Raw genomic sequence first — 15,210 nt, forward strand, 5'->3', positions numbered from 1 at the left:
TTGTTGTACTTCTTATTTTTATTAATGTCTGAATTATCTTGCCATGGTATGGTTTCCAATAATTGTCCATTTAAACCAGAGAAAAATAATAAGAATTTACTCACCGGTAATTCTATTTCTCGTAGTCCGTAGTGGATGCTGGGTACTCCGTAAGGACCATGGGGTATAGACGGGCTCCGCAGGAGACTGGGCACTCTTAAAAGAAAGATTAGGTACTATATCTGGTGTGCACTGGCTCCTCCCTCTATGCCCCTCCTCCAGACCTCAGTTAGGGAAACTGTGCCCGGAAGAGCTGACATTACTAGGAAAGGATTTGGAACCCAGGGTAAGACTCATACCAGCCACACTGTACAACTTGTGATAACTATACCCAGTTAACAGTATGAACAACAACTGAGCCTCATTTAACAGATGGCTCATAACAAAACCCTATAGTTAAGCAATAACTATATACATGTATGGCAGAAAGTCCGCACTTGGGACGGGCTCCCAGCATCCACTACGGACTACGAGAAATAGAATTACCGGTGAGTAAATTCTTATTTTTTCTGACGTCCTAGTGGATGCTGGGTACTCCGTAAGGACCATGGGGATTATACCAAAGCTCCCAAACGGGCGGGAGAGTGCGGATGACTCTGCAGCACCGAATGAGCAAACTCAAGGTCCTCCTCAGCCAGGGTATCAAACTTGTAGAATTTTGCAAATGTGTTTGAACCCGACCAAGTAGCAGCTCGGCAAAGTTGTAAAGCCGAGACCCCTCGGGCAGCCGCCCAAGATGAGCCCACTTTCCTCGTGGAATGGGCTTTTACTGATTTAGGATGCGGCAGTCCAGCCGCAGAATGTGCAAGTTGAATCGTGCCACAGATCCAGCGAGCCATAGTCTGCTTTGAAGCAGGAGCACCCAGCTTGTTGGGTGCATGCAGGATAAATAGCGAGTCAGTTTTTCTGACTCCAGCTGTCCTGGAAACATAGGATTTTTATGGCCCGGACTACGTCCAGCAACTTGGAATCCTCCAAGTCCCGAGTAGCCGCAGGCACCACAATAGGTTGGTTCAAATGAAAAGCTGATACCACCTTTGGGAGAAAATGGGGACGAGTCCTCAATTCTGCCCTGTCCATATGGAAAATCAGATATGGGCTTTTACACGACAAAGCTGCCAATTCTGACACACGCCTGGCCGAAGCCAAGGCCAATAGCATGACCACTTTCCACGTGAGATATTTTAGCTCCACGGTTTTAAGTGGCTCAAACCAATGTGATTTTAGGAGATCCAACACAACGTTGAGATCCCAAGGTGCCACTGGAGGCAAAAAAGGGGGCTGAATATGGAGCACTCCCTTAACAAACGTTTGAACTTCAGGCAGTGAAGCCAGTTCTTTTTGAAATAAAATAGACAGGCCGAAATCTGGACTTTTATGGAACCCAATTTAAGGCCCATAGTCACTCCTGACTGTAGGAAGTGCAGAAATCGACCCAGCTGAAATTCCTCCGTTGGGGCCTTCTTGGCCTCACACCAAGCAACATATTTTCGCCATATGCGGTGATAATGTTTTGCTGTCACATCCTTCCTAGCTTTTATCAGCGTAGGAATGGCTTAATCCGGAATGCCCTTTTCCTTTAGGATCCGGCGTTCAACCGCCATGCCGTCAAACGCAGCCGCGGTAAGTCTTGGAACAGACAGGGCCCCTGCTGTAGCAGGTCCTGTCTGAGAGGCAGAGGCCATGGGTCCTCTGTGATCCTCTCTTGAAGTTCTGGGTACCAAGTCCTTCTTGGCCAATCCGGAACAATGAGTATAGTTCTTACTCCCCTTTTTCTTATTATCCTCAGTACCTTGGGTATGAGAGGAAGAGGAGGGAACACATACACCGACTGGTACACCCACTGTGTCACTAGAGCGTCCACAGCTATCGCCTGAAGGTCCCTTGACCTGGCGCAACACTGCTGACAGTGCTAGCACGTGATTCTCCGCCCATCGAAGAATCCTTGTGGCTTCTGCCATTGCCATCCTGCTTCTTGTGCCGCCCTGTCGATTTACATGGGCGACTGCCGTGATGTTGTCTGACTGAATCAGAACTGGTTGGTTTTGAAGCAGGGGTTCTGCTTGACTCAAGGCGTTGTAAATGGCCCTTATTCCAGAATATTTATGTGTAGGGAAGTTTCCTGACTCGACCATTGTCCTTGGAAGTTTCTTCCCTGGGTGACTGCCACCCAACCTCGGAGGCTTGCATCCGTGGTCACCAGGACCCAGTCCTGTATGCCGAATCTGCGGCCCTCGAGCAGATGAGCACTCTGCAGCCACCACAGCAGAGACACCCTGGCCCTCGGGGACAGGGTGATCAACCGATGCATCTGGAGATGCGATCCGGACCACTTGTCTAACCGATCCCACTGAAAGATCCTTGCATGGAATCTGCCGAAGGTAATTGCTTCGTAAGAAGCTACCATCTTTCCCAGGACTCGCGTGCAGTGATGCACAGACACCTGCTTTGGTTTCAGGAGGTCCCTGACCAGAGATGATAATTCCTGGGCCTTCTCCTCCGGGAGAAACACCTTCTTCTGTTCTGTGTCCAGAATCATGCCCAAGAACAGCAGACGCTTCGCAGGAATCGGCTGTGACTTTGGGATATTCAGAATCCAGCCGTGCTGATGCAGCACTTCCTGAGATAGTGCTACGCTGACTAGCAACTGCTCTTTGGACCTCGCCTTTATAAGGAGATCGTCCAAGTACGGGATAATTATGACTCCTCTCTTTCAGAGGAGCACCATCATTTCGGCCATTACCTTGGTAAATACCCGCGGTGCCGTGGACAGACCAAACGGCAGCGTCTGGAATTGGTAATGACAGTCCTGTACCACAAACCTGAGGTACTCCTGGTGGGGTGGATAAATGGGGACATGCAGGTAAGCATCCTTGATGTCCAATGACACCATAAAATCCCCCTCTTCCAGGCTTGCAATAACCGCCCTGAGCGATTCCATCTTGAACTTGAACTTTTTTATATAAATGTTCAATGATTTCAAATTTAGAATGGGTCTCACCGAACCGTCTGGTTTCGGTACCACAAACATTGTGGAATAGTAACCCCGTCCCTGTTGAAAGAGGGGTACCTTGATTATCACCTGCTGAAAATACAGCTTGTGAATTGCCGCCAGTACTACCTCCCTTTCTCTGAGAGCAGCAGGCAAGGCCGATTTGAGGTAACGGCGAGGGGAAGTCGCCTCGAACTCCAGCTTGTATCCCTGTGATACTACTTGCAGAACCCAGGGATCCACCTGTGAGCGAACCCACTGGTCGCTGAAATTCCGGAGACGCGCCCCCACCGCACCTGGCTCTGCCTGTGGAGCCCCAGCGTCATGCGGTGGACTTCGAGGAAGCGGGGGAAGATTTTTCATCCTGGGAACTGGCTGTCTGGTGCAGCTTTTTCCCCTCTTCCCTTGCCTCTGGGCAGAAAGGAAGCGCCTCTGACCCGCTTGCCTTTCTGGGGCCGAAAGGACTGTACCTGATAATACGGTGCTTTCTTAGGCTGTGAGGGAACCTGAGGTAAAAATGTCGACTTCCCAGCTGTTGCTGTGGAAACGAGGTCCGAGAGACCATCCCCAAACAATTCCTCACCCTTATAAGGCAAAACCTCCATGTGCCTTTTAGAATCAGCATCACCTGTTCACTGCCAAGTCCATAATACTCTCCTGGCAGAAATGGACATTGCATTAATTCTAGATGCCAGCCGGCAAATATCCCTCTGTGCATCTTTCATATATAAGACTACGTCTTTAATATGCTCTATGGTTAGCAAAATCGTATCCCTGTCGAGGGTATCAATATTATCTGACAGGGTATCGGACCAAGCTGCTGCAGCACTACACATCCAAGCTGAAGCAATTGCAGGTCTCAGTATAGTACCTGAGTGTGTATATACAGACTTTAGGATAGCCTCCTGCTTTCTATCCGCAGGCTCCTTTAAGGCGGCCGTATACTGAGACGGCAGTGCCACCTTTTTTGACAAGCGTGTGAGCGCTTTATCCACCCTAGGGGATGTCTCCCAACGTAACCTGTCCTCTGGCGGGAAAGGGAACGCCATCAGTAACTTTTTAGAAATCACTAGTTTCTTATCGGGGGAAGCCCATGCTTCTTCACACACTTCATTCAACTCATCTGATGGGGGAAAAACCACTGGTTGCTTTTTCTCCCCAAACATAATACCCTTTTTAGTGGTACCTGGGTTAATGTCAGAAATGTGCAACACATTTTTCATTGCCGTAATCATGCAACGGGTGGCCCTATTGGAATGTACATTAGTCTCGTCCTCGTCGACACTGGAGTCAGACTCCGTGTCGCTATCTGAGGTAGCGGGCGTTTTTGAGCCCCTGATGGCCTTTGAGACGCCTGGGCAGGCACTGGCTGAGAAGCCGGCTGTCCCACAGCTGTTATGTCATCGAACCTTTTATGCAAGGAGTTGATACTGTCGTGTAATACCTTCCACATATCCACCCACTCTGGTGTCGGCCCAGCAGGGGGTGACATCACACTTATCGGCACCTGCTCCGCCTCCACATAAGCTTCCTCATCAAACATGTCGACACAGCCGTACAGACACACCGCACACACACAGGGAATGCTCTGACTGAGGACAGGACCCCACTAAGTCCCTAGGGGAGACAGAGAGAGAGTATGCCAGCACACACCACAGCGCTATATATCACAGGGATGCACACTATACTGAGTGATTTTTCCCAATAGCTGCTATTATACACAATTTGCGCCTAAGTTTATGTGCCCCCCCCCCTCTCTTTTTTACCCTAGAGGTCTGGACCTGCAGGGGAGAGCCTGGGGAGCATTCTTCCAGCGGAACTGTGAAGAGAAAATGGCGCTGGTGTGCTGAGGAAGATAGCCCCGCCCCTTTCTCGGCGGACTTCTCCCGCTTTTTTATATGTTTTATGGCGGGGGATTATGCACATATACAGTTTAATAACTGTATTATGTGCTATTTAGCCATGTAAGGTACTCTAATTGCTGCCCAGGGCGCCCCCCCCCCCCCCCAGCACCCATCAGTGACCGGAGTGTGTGGTGTGCAGAGGGAGCAATGGCGCACAGCTGCAGTGCTGTGCGCTACCTTAATGAAGACCGGAGTCTTCAGCCGCCGCTTTTCCACTTCTCTTCGTTCTTCTGGCTCTGCGAGGGGGACGGCGGCGCGGCTCCGGGAACGGACGACCGAGGCTGGGCCTGTGTTCGATCCCTCTGGAGCCTATGGTGTCCAATAGCCTTAGAAGCCCAAGCTAGCTGCAAGCAGGTAGGTTCGCTTCTCTCCCCTCAGTCCCACGAAGCAGCGAGTCTGTTGCCAGCAGATCTCACTGAAAATAAAAAACCTAACAAATACTTTCTTTTCTAGGAAGCTCAGGAGAGCCCCTAGGGTGCATCCAGCTCTGGCCGGGCACAGATACTAACTGAGGTCTGGAGGAGGGGCATAGAGGGAGGAGCCAGTGCACACCAGATATAGTACCTAATCTTTCTTTTAAGAGTGCCCAGTCTCCTGCGGAGCCCGTCTATACCCCATGGTCCTTACGGAGTACCCAGCATCCACTAGGACGTCAGAGAAACTATTTTTGAAAAGGATAAACAACTGGTTTTTAAATCAGTTTTGGGCTAGATCAATCTAATTTGTTTTAAGCTGCCCACACACCTGATCATTTGTCAGATCTGGCTGGTTGGAATGAAAACCTGGTAATGGATGAGAGAAAATGACAATCGACCATTTGCTCCCAAACACTGGAAAACAGACAAAAATGGTCAAACAAATTGATTAAATCCATTTGGATTTAACCAATTTGTCTGCGCAACAGTTTGTCACTTTTACGGCATTTAGGAGCAAATGGTCATTTGCTCTCATCCATTACCAGGTTTTCATTACAACCAGCCAGATTGCACAATAAATCTTTAGGTGTATGGGCAGCATTAGTTACAAGTTACATTTATTGTTATTAAAGATGGGATTACTCTGTTTTGGGTGATAGGCTATAGAATGATGAACTGTCGAAAATCAGGGAGAATTATGCCTCCAGCTCAATCTGTGTCCGGATAAAACAAAAATAGGATTTTACTTACCGGTAAATCTTTTTCTCGTAGTCTGTAGAGGATGCTGGGGACTCCGTAAGGACCATGGGGAATAGACGGGCTCCGCAGGAGATAGGGCACTTTAAGAAAGCTTTGAATTCTGGGTGTGCGCTGGCTCCTCCCTCTATGTCCCTCCTCCAGACCTCAGTTAGAGAAACTGTGCCCAGAGGATATGAACAGTACGAGGAAAGGATTTATGTAACCTAAGGGCGAGATTCATACCAGCCACACCGTATAACTTGTGATAAACTACCCAGTCAACAGTATGAACAATTAACATAGCCTCGGTTCAAGACTATATACAAGTCTTGCAGAAGAAGTCCGCACTTGGGACGGGCGCCCAGCATCCTCTACGGACTACGAGAAATAGATTTACCGGTAAGTAAAATCCTATTTTCTCTAACGTCCTAGAGGATGCTGGGGACTCCGTAAGGACCATGGGGATTATACCAAAGCTCCCAAACGGGCGGGAGAGTGCGGATGACTCTGCAGCACCGATTGAGCAAACAGGAGGTCCTCCTCAGCCAGGGTATCAGCCTTATAGAAATTTGCAAAGGTGTTTGACCCCGACCAAGTAGCAACTCGGCACAGTTGTAGTGCCGAGACCCCTCGGGCAGCCACTCAAGAAGAGCCCACCTTCCTAGTGGAATGGGCCTTAACCGATTTAGGCAATGGCAATCCAGCCGAAGAATGCGCCTGCTGAATCGTGTTACAGATCCAGCGAGCAATTGTCTGCTTTGAAGCAGGAGCGCCAACCTTGTTGGCCGCATACAGAACAAACAGAGCTTCAGTCTTCCTGATCATAGCTGTTCTGGTCACGTAAATCTTCAAAGCCCTGACCACATCCAGGGACTCGGAGTCCTCCAAGTCCCGTGAAGCCACAGGCACGACAATAGGTTGGTTCATATGAAAAGATGAGACCACCTTGGGCAGAAATTGAGGACGAGTCCTCAACTCTGCCCTATCCACGTGAAAAATCAGGTATGGGCTTTTATATGATAAAGCCGCTAATTCCGAAACACGCCTTGCAGAAGCTAAGGCCAACAACATGACCACTTTCCAAGTGAGGTATTTCAACTCCACTGTTTTGAGTGGTTCAAACCAAGGTGACTTGCGGAAACTTAATACCACGTTAAGATCCCAAGGCGCCACCGGAGGTACAAAGGGAGGCTGAATATGCAGCACTCCCTTCACAAAAGTCTGTACTTCAGGAAGAGAAGCCAATTCTTTGAAAGAAAACGGATAAGGCCGAAATTTGGACCTTTATGGACCCTAACTTTAGGCCCAAATTCACTCCCGTTTGAAGGAAGTAATGCAGACGGCCCAAATGGAACTCCTCCGTAGGAGCAGCACTGGCCTCACATCAAGAAACATATTTCCGCCATATACAGTGATAATGTTTCGATGTCACATCCTTCCTAGCCGTGATCAGGGTAGGAATTACCTCCTCCGGAATCCCTTTTTCAGCTAGGATCCGGCGTTCAACCGCCGTGCTGTCAAACGCAGCCGCGGTAAGTCTTGGAACAGACAGGGCCCCTGCTGCAGCAGGTCCTGCCTTAGAGGAAGAGGCCACGGATCTTCTGTGAGCAACTCTTGCAGATCCGGATACCAAGTCCTCCTTGGCCAATCTGGAACAATGAGAATTGTTCTGACCCTTCTTAGTCTTATTAATCTCAACACCTTGGGTATGAGAGGCAGAGGAGGAAACACATAGACCGATCTGAACACCCATGGTGTCACCAGAGCGTCTACCGCTACCGCATGAGTGTCTCTTGACCTGGCGCAATACCTCTTTAGCTTTTTGTTGAGACGGGACACCATCATATCTATTTGAGGCAGTTCCCACCGATCCACGATCTGTGTGAAGACTTCTTGATGAAGTCCCCACTCTCCTGGATGCAGGTCGTGCCCGCTGAGGAAGTCCGCCTCCCCGTTGTCCACCCCCGGGATGAACACTGCTGATAGTGCACTCACATGGCCTTCCGCCCAGCGCAGAATCCTGGTCGCCTCTGCCATGACCACTCTGCTCCTTGTGCCGCCTTGGCGGTTTACATGAGCCACTGCCGTGATATTGTCCGACTGAATCAGAACCGGTTTGTTCTGAAGCCATTCCTCCGCCTGGCGTAGGGCGTTGTAAATGGCCCTTAACTCCAGGACATTGATGTGGAGACAAGTCTCTAGGCTTGACCAGAGACCTTGGAAATTTCTTCCCAGTGCGACAGCCCCCCAACCTCGGAGGCTCGCATCCGTGGGAACCAGGATCCAGTCCTGAATGCCGAACCTGCGACCCTCTAGGAGGTGAGCACTGTGCAGCCACCACAGGATACCCTGGCCCTGGGAGACAGGGTGATCTGTTTCTGCATATGTAGATGGGACCCGGACCATTTGTCCAATAGGTTCCATCGGAAAGTCCTCGCATGGAACCTGCCGAAGCCACCATGTTCCCCAGAACCTTTGTGCAATGATGCACCGAAACCTTTTTTGGCTTTAAAAGGTTCCTGACCAGGGCTATGAGCTCCTGAGCGTTCTCCACCGGAAGAAAAAAATATTTTTTTGTCTGTGTCTAGAATCAGGCCCAAAAAGGTCAGACGCATTGCAGGTACTAGCTGGGGTTTCGGTAAATTGAGAATCCAGCCATGCATCTGCAACGTCTTCACGGACAGAGACACGCTGTCCAGCAACTTCTCCCGAGATCTCGCCTTTATAAGGAGATCGTCCAAGTACAGGATAATTGTGACTCCCTGCTTGCGCAGGAGCACCATCATTTCCGCCATTACCTTGGTGAAAATTCTCGGGCCGTGGAAAGACCAAACCGGCGAGAGGGCATGTCTTCGAATTCCAGTCTGTATCCCTGGGAAACAATCTCTATTGCCCAGGGATCCACCTGTGATTGAACCCAGACGTGGCTGAAAAGACGAAGACGTGCCCCCTCTTGTTCTGACCCCCCCCCCCCCTTCCCCCCCGGAAAGCCCCAGCGTCATGCTGTGGACTTTGCGGAAGTAGGGGAGGACTTCTGCTCCTGGGAACTAGCTAAGTGCAGCTTTTTTTCCTTGCCTTTACCTCTGGCAACGAAGGACGATCCCCGTACCTTCTTGTTTTTATTGGAACGAAAGGACTGCATTTGATAATGTGGTACCTTCTAAGAATGCTGCGGGGGAACATAAGGTAAAAATTTGATTTACCGGTCGTAGCAGTAGAGACTAGGTCCGAGAGGCCTTCTTCAAACAACTCCTCCCCCTTGTAAGGCAATGACTCCATATGCCGCTTTGAGTCGGCATCTCCCGTCCACTGTCGGGTCCACAAGAGCCGCCTAGCAGAAATAGACATAGAGCTTAGTAAACAAATGTCTCTCTGAGCATCCCTCATATACAAGGCAGCATCTCTGATATACTCCATGGTCATTAGAATGGTATCCCTATCTAAGGTGTCCATCTCCATAGATAAGGAGTCTGCCCATGCCACGACAGCACTACAAACCTAGGCCGACGCCATGGCCGGCCTAACTATAGTTCCTGAATGTGTGTAAATGTGCTTTATGTTAATTTCCTGCTTGCGATCAGCAGGATCATTGAGGGAAGCAGTATCCGGAGAAGGCAGTGCCACCTTCTTGGATAAGCGTGTCAGCGCCTTGTCTACTTTAGGCGCAGATTCCTATCGTATCCGATCCTTCTGTGGAAAAGGATACGCCATGAGAGTCCTTTTGGGAACATGGAGTCTCCTATCCGGAGATTCCCAAGCCTTTTCGCATGATTCGCTTAGCTCAAATGAGGCCGGAAACGTGACCCCAGGCTTTTTCCCTTTATACATGTGAACCCTCGTGTCAGGGACAGGGGGTTCCTCAGTGATATGCAAAACCTCTTTAATGGCAATAATTATGTACCTAATACCTTTTGCCACCTTCGGCTGTAATTTTGCATCCTCAGTCGACACTAGAGTAGTATCTGTGTCAGTATCTGTGTCAGCGACCTGGGATATGGGGCGCTTTTGAGACCCTGAAGGTCCTGGCACCACAGGGACAGGCACGGACTGGCTACCTAACTGATCCCTAGCTTCAGCCTTGTCTAATCTTTTATGCAGGAGATTTACATTTGCATTCAAGACATTCAGCATATCCACCCAGTCCGGTGTCGGCGTTGCCGACAGCGACCTGACATTCAAGCACTCCCCCTCCACATTAAGCTAGCCTTCCTCATCAAACATGTCGACACACACGTACCGACACACTGCACAACCCAGGGAAACTTTTTCTGAAGACAGTATCCCCTGAAATGCCCTTTGGAGAAACAGAGAGAGAGTATGCCAGCACCCCCCCCCCCCCCCAGCGCAACAACCTGGAGACCAACACAGAATGCTTTTCCCCAGCAGCACTGTATTATACTTTATCCGCCAATTATGTGCCCCCCCCCCCCCTCTCTTTTTAAACTCCCTTCACCGTGTGTAAGCAGGGGAGAGTCCGGGGAGCTTCGTCTCAGCGTTCTGTGGAGAGAGAAATGGCGCTGGTGAGTGCTGAGGGAGAAGCCCTGCCCCCTCGGCAGCGGGCTTCTGTCCCGCTCAAAATCGTGTAAAATGGCGGGGGCTCAATTATATACATGTACAGTGCCCAGCTGTACATGTATATACCTATTTGCCATCTAAGAGGTGTTATTATTGCTGCCCAGGGCGTTCCCCCCTGCGCCCTGCACCCATACAGTGACTGGAGTGTGTGAGGTGATGTGGAGCAATGACGCACAGCTGCAGTGCTGTGCGTTACCTCTGTGAAGCTGAAGACTTCTGCCGCCTGAGACGTCTTCTTGCTTCTGTTCTTCTGGCTCTGTGAGGAGAACGGCGGCGTGGCTCCGGGGATGGACGCCCAGGACGAACCTGTGTTCACCCCCTCTGAAGCTAATGGTGTCCAGTAGCCGAGGAAGCAGATCCTATCAGTTAAATAGGTCTGCCCCTCTCTCCTCAGTCCCTCGATGCAGGGAGCCTGTTGCCAGCAGTGCTCCCTGTGAAAAAGTAAAAATCCAAACAAAAATGCTTTCTGTAGCAAAGAACTCAAGAGAGCTCCCTGCAGTGCGCCCTTCATCCTCTGGGCACAGTGTAAAACGGAGGTCTGGAGGAGGGACATAGAGGGAGGAGCCAATGCACACCCAGAATCCAAAGCTTTCTAAAAAGTGCCCTATCTCCTGCGGGGCCCGTCTATTGCCCATGGTCCTTACGGAGTCCCCAGCATCCTCTAGGACGTTAGAGAAAAGTGCATATAAAATGTTATACAGATAGTATTATGTACAATAAAACGTGTGCAGATATAGCAAGACTACGCTAATTGTTGGTGGTGTGCTTCCCATCACCTGGCTAGTACCTGCACATGGTAGGACTGCCTTAAACTCTCTGGTTTTTGGTTCAATAGTAAAAAAAATAAGAATTTACTTACCGATAATTCTATTTCTCATAGTCCGTAGTGGATGCTGGGAACTCCGTAAGGACCATGGGGAATAGCGGCTCCGCAGGAGACTGGGCACATCTAAAGAAAGCTTTAGGACTATCTGGTGTGCACTGGCCCCTTCCCCCATGACCCTCCTCCAAGCCTCAGTTAGGATACCGTGCCCGGACGAGCGTACACAATAAGGAAGGATTTTGAATCCCGGGTAAGACTCATACCAGCCACACCAATCACACCGTATAACCTGTGATCTGAACCCAGTTAACAGCATGATAACAGAGGAGCCTCTGAAAGATGGCTCACAACAATAATAACCCGATTTTTGTAACAATAACTATGTACAAGTATTGCAGACAATCCGCACTTGGGATGGGCGCCCAGCATCCACTACGGACTATGAGAAATAGAATTATCGGTAAGTAAATTCTTATTTTCTCTAACGTCCTAAGTGGATGCTGGGAACTCCGTAAGGACCATGGGGATTATACCAAAGCTCCCAAACGGGCGGGAGAGTGCGGATGACTCTGCAGCACCAAATGAGAGAACTCCAGGTCCTCCTCAGCCAGGATATCAATTTTGTAGAATTTTACAAACGTATTTGCTCCTGACCAAGTAGCTGCTCGGCAAAGTTGTAAAGCCGAGACCCCTCGGGCAGCCGCCCAAGATGAGCCCACCTTCCTTGTGGAGTGGGCATTTACAGATTTTTGGCTGTGGCAGGCCTGCCACAGAATGTGCAAGCTGAATTGTACTACAAATCCAACGAGCAATAGTCTGCTTAGAAGCAGGAGCACCCAGCTTGTTGGGTGCATACAGGATAAACAGCGAGTCAGATTTCCTGACTCCAGCCGTCCTGGAAACATATTTTCAGGGCACTGACAACGTCTAGCAACTTGGAGGCCTCCAAGTCCCTAGTAGCCGCAGGCACCACCAATAGGTTGGTTCAGGTGAAACGCTGAAACCACCTTGGGGAGAAACTGAGGACGAGTCCTCAATTCCGCCCTGTCCGAATGGAAAATCAGATAAGGGCTTTTTCAGGATAAAGCCGCCAATTCTGACACGCGCCTGGCCCAGGCCAGGGCCAACAGCATGACCACTTTCCATGTGAGATATTTTAACTCCACAGATTTAAGTGGTTCAAACCAATGTGACTTTTGGAACCCAAAACTACATGGAGATCCCAAAGTGCCACTGGAGGCACAAAAGGAGGCTGTATATGCAGTACCCCTTTTACAAACGTCTGAACTTCAGGGACTGAAGCTAGTTCTTTTTGGAAGAAAATTGACAGGGCCGAAATTTGAACCTTAATGGACCCCAATTTCAGGCCCATAGACACTCCTGTTTGCAGGAAATGTAGGAATCGACCCAGTTGAATTTCCTCCGTCGGGCCTTACTGGCCTCGCACCACGCAACATATTTTCGCCAATTGCGGTGATAATGTTTTTGCGGTTACATCCTTCCTGGCTTTGATCAGGATAGGGATGACTTCATCCGGAATGCCTTTTTTCCTTCAGGATCCGGCGTTCAACCGCCATGCCGTCAAACGCAGCCGCGGTAAGTCTTGGAACAGACAGGGTCCTTGCTGGAGCAGGTCCCTTCTTAGAGGTAGAGCCCATGGATCCTCCGTGAGCATCTCTTGAAGTTCCGGTTACCAAGTCCTTCTTGGCCAATCCGGAACCACGAATATAGTGCTTACTCCTCTCCATCTTATCAATCTCAGTACCTTGGGTATGAGAGGCAGAGGAGGGAACACATACCAGAGCGTCTACAGCTTATTGCCTGAGGGTCCCTGGACCTGGCGCAATACCTGTCGAGTTTTTAATCATGTGGAAGACTTCTGAGTGAAGTCCCCACTCTCCCGGGTGGAGGTCGTGCTGAGGAAGTCTGCTTCCCAGTTGTCCACTCCCGGAATGAATACTGCTGACAGTGCTATCACATGATTTTCCGCCCAGCGAAGAATCCTTGCAGCTTCTGCCATTGCCCTCCTGCTTCTTGTGCCACCCTGTCTGTTTACGTGGGTGACTGCCGTGATGTTGTCCGACTGGATCAACACCGGCTGACCTTGAAGCAGAGGTCTTGCTAAGCTTAGAGCATTGTAAATGTCCCTTAGCTGCAGGATATTTATGTGAAGTGATGTCTCCAGGCTTGACCATAAGCCCTGGATATTCCTTCCCTGTGTGACTGCTCCCCAGCCTCGCAGGCTGGCATCCGTGGTCACCCGGACCCAGTCCTGAATGCCTAATCTGCGGCCCTCTAGAAGATGAGCACTCTGCAACCACCACAGGAGGGACACCCTTGTCCTTGGTGACAGGGTTATCCGCTGATGCATCTGAAGATGCGACCCGGACCATTTGTCCAGCAGGTCCCACTGGAAAGTTCTTGCGTGGAATCTGCCGAATGGGATTGCTTCGTAGGAAGCCACCATTTTACCCAGAACCCTTGTGCATTGATGCACTGAGACTTGGCTCGGTTTTAGGAGGTTCCTGACTAGCTCGGATAACTCCCTGGCTTTCTCCTCCGGGAGAAACACCTTTTTCTGGACTGTGTCCAGGATCATCCCCAGGAACAGAAGACACGTCGTCGGAACCAGGTGCGATTTTGGAATATTGAGAATCCAATCGTGCTGCCGCCACACTACCTGAGATAGTGCTACACCGACCTCCAACTGTTCCCTGGATCTTACCCTTATCAGGGAATTGTCCAAGTAAGGGATAACTAAAATTCACTTCCTTCGAAGGAATATCATCATTTCGGCCATTACCTTGGTAAAGACCCGGGGTGCCGTGTACCATCCATACGGCAGCGTCTGAACTGATAGTGACAGTTCTGTACCATAAACCTGAGGTACCCTTGGTGAGAAGGGTAAATTTTGACATGAAGGTAAGCATCCTTGATGTCCCGAGACATCATGTAGTCCCCTTCTTCCAGGTTCGCAATCACTGCTCTGAGTGACTCAATCTTTAATTTGAACCTCTGTACGTAAGTGTTCAAAGATTTTAGATTTAGAATCGGTCTCACCGAGCCGTCCGGCTTCGGTACCACAACAGTGTGGAATAATACCCCGTTCCTTGCAGGAGGGGTATCTTGATTATCACCTGCTGGGAATACAGCTTGTGAATGGCTTCCAAAACGGTCTCCCTGTCAGAAGGAGACATCGGTAAAGCCGACTTTAGGAAACGGCGAGGGGGAGACGTCTCGAATTCTAATTTGTACCCCTGAGATATCACCTGAAGGATCCAGGGGTCTACTTGCGAGTGAGCCCACTGCGCGCTGAAATTCATTGAGACGGGCCCCCCACCGTGCCTGATTCTGCTTGTAAAGCCCCAGCGTATACTGAGGGCTTGGCAGAGGCGGGAGAGGGTTTCTGTTCCTGGGAACTGGCTGATTTCTGCAGCCTTTTTCCTCTCCCTCTGTCACGGGGCAGAAATGAGGAACCTTTTGCCCGCTTGTCCACGAAAAGACTGCGCCTGATAATACGGCGTCTTCTCATGTTGAGAGGCGACCTGGGGTACAAACGTGGAATTCCCAGCTGTTGCCGTGGCCACCAGGTCTGAAAGACCGACCCCAAATAACTCCTCCCTTAATAAAGCAATACTTCCAAATGCCGTTTGGAATACGCATCACCTGACCTCTGACGTGTCCATAACCCTCTACTGGTAGAAATGGACAACGCGCTTAGAC

At 50.0% G+C, this 15,210-nt stretch overlaps 1 protein-coding gene across 5 annotated transcripts in view; it reads right to left on the minus strand.

The window, feature by feature from the left end:
* The window catches only part of MRPL30 (mitochondrial ribosomal protein L30), a 40,899-nt gene that overhangs the window by 15,569 nt on the left and 10,120 nt on the right, over positions 1 to 15,210 (minus strand). The gene's annotated exons all lie outside the window — the stretch shown is intronic.

This window comes from Pseudophryne corroboree, chromosome 2 (assembly GCF_028390025.1).
Source record: "Pseudophryne corroboree isolate aPseCor3 chromosome 2, aPseCor3.hap2, whole genome shotgun sequence".
NCBI classification, from domain to species: domain Eukaryota; kingdom Metazoa; phylum Chordata; class Amphibia; order Anura; family Myobatrachidae; genus Pseudophryne; species Pseudophryne corroboree.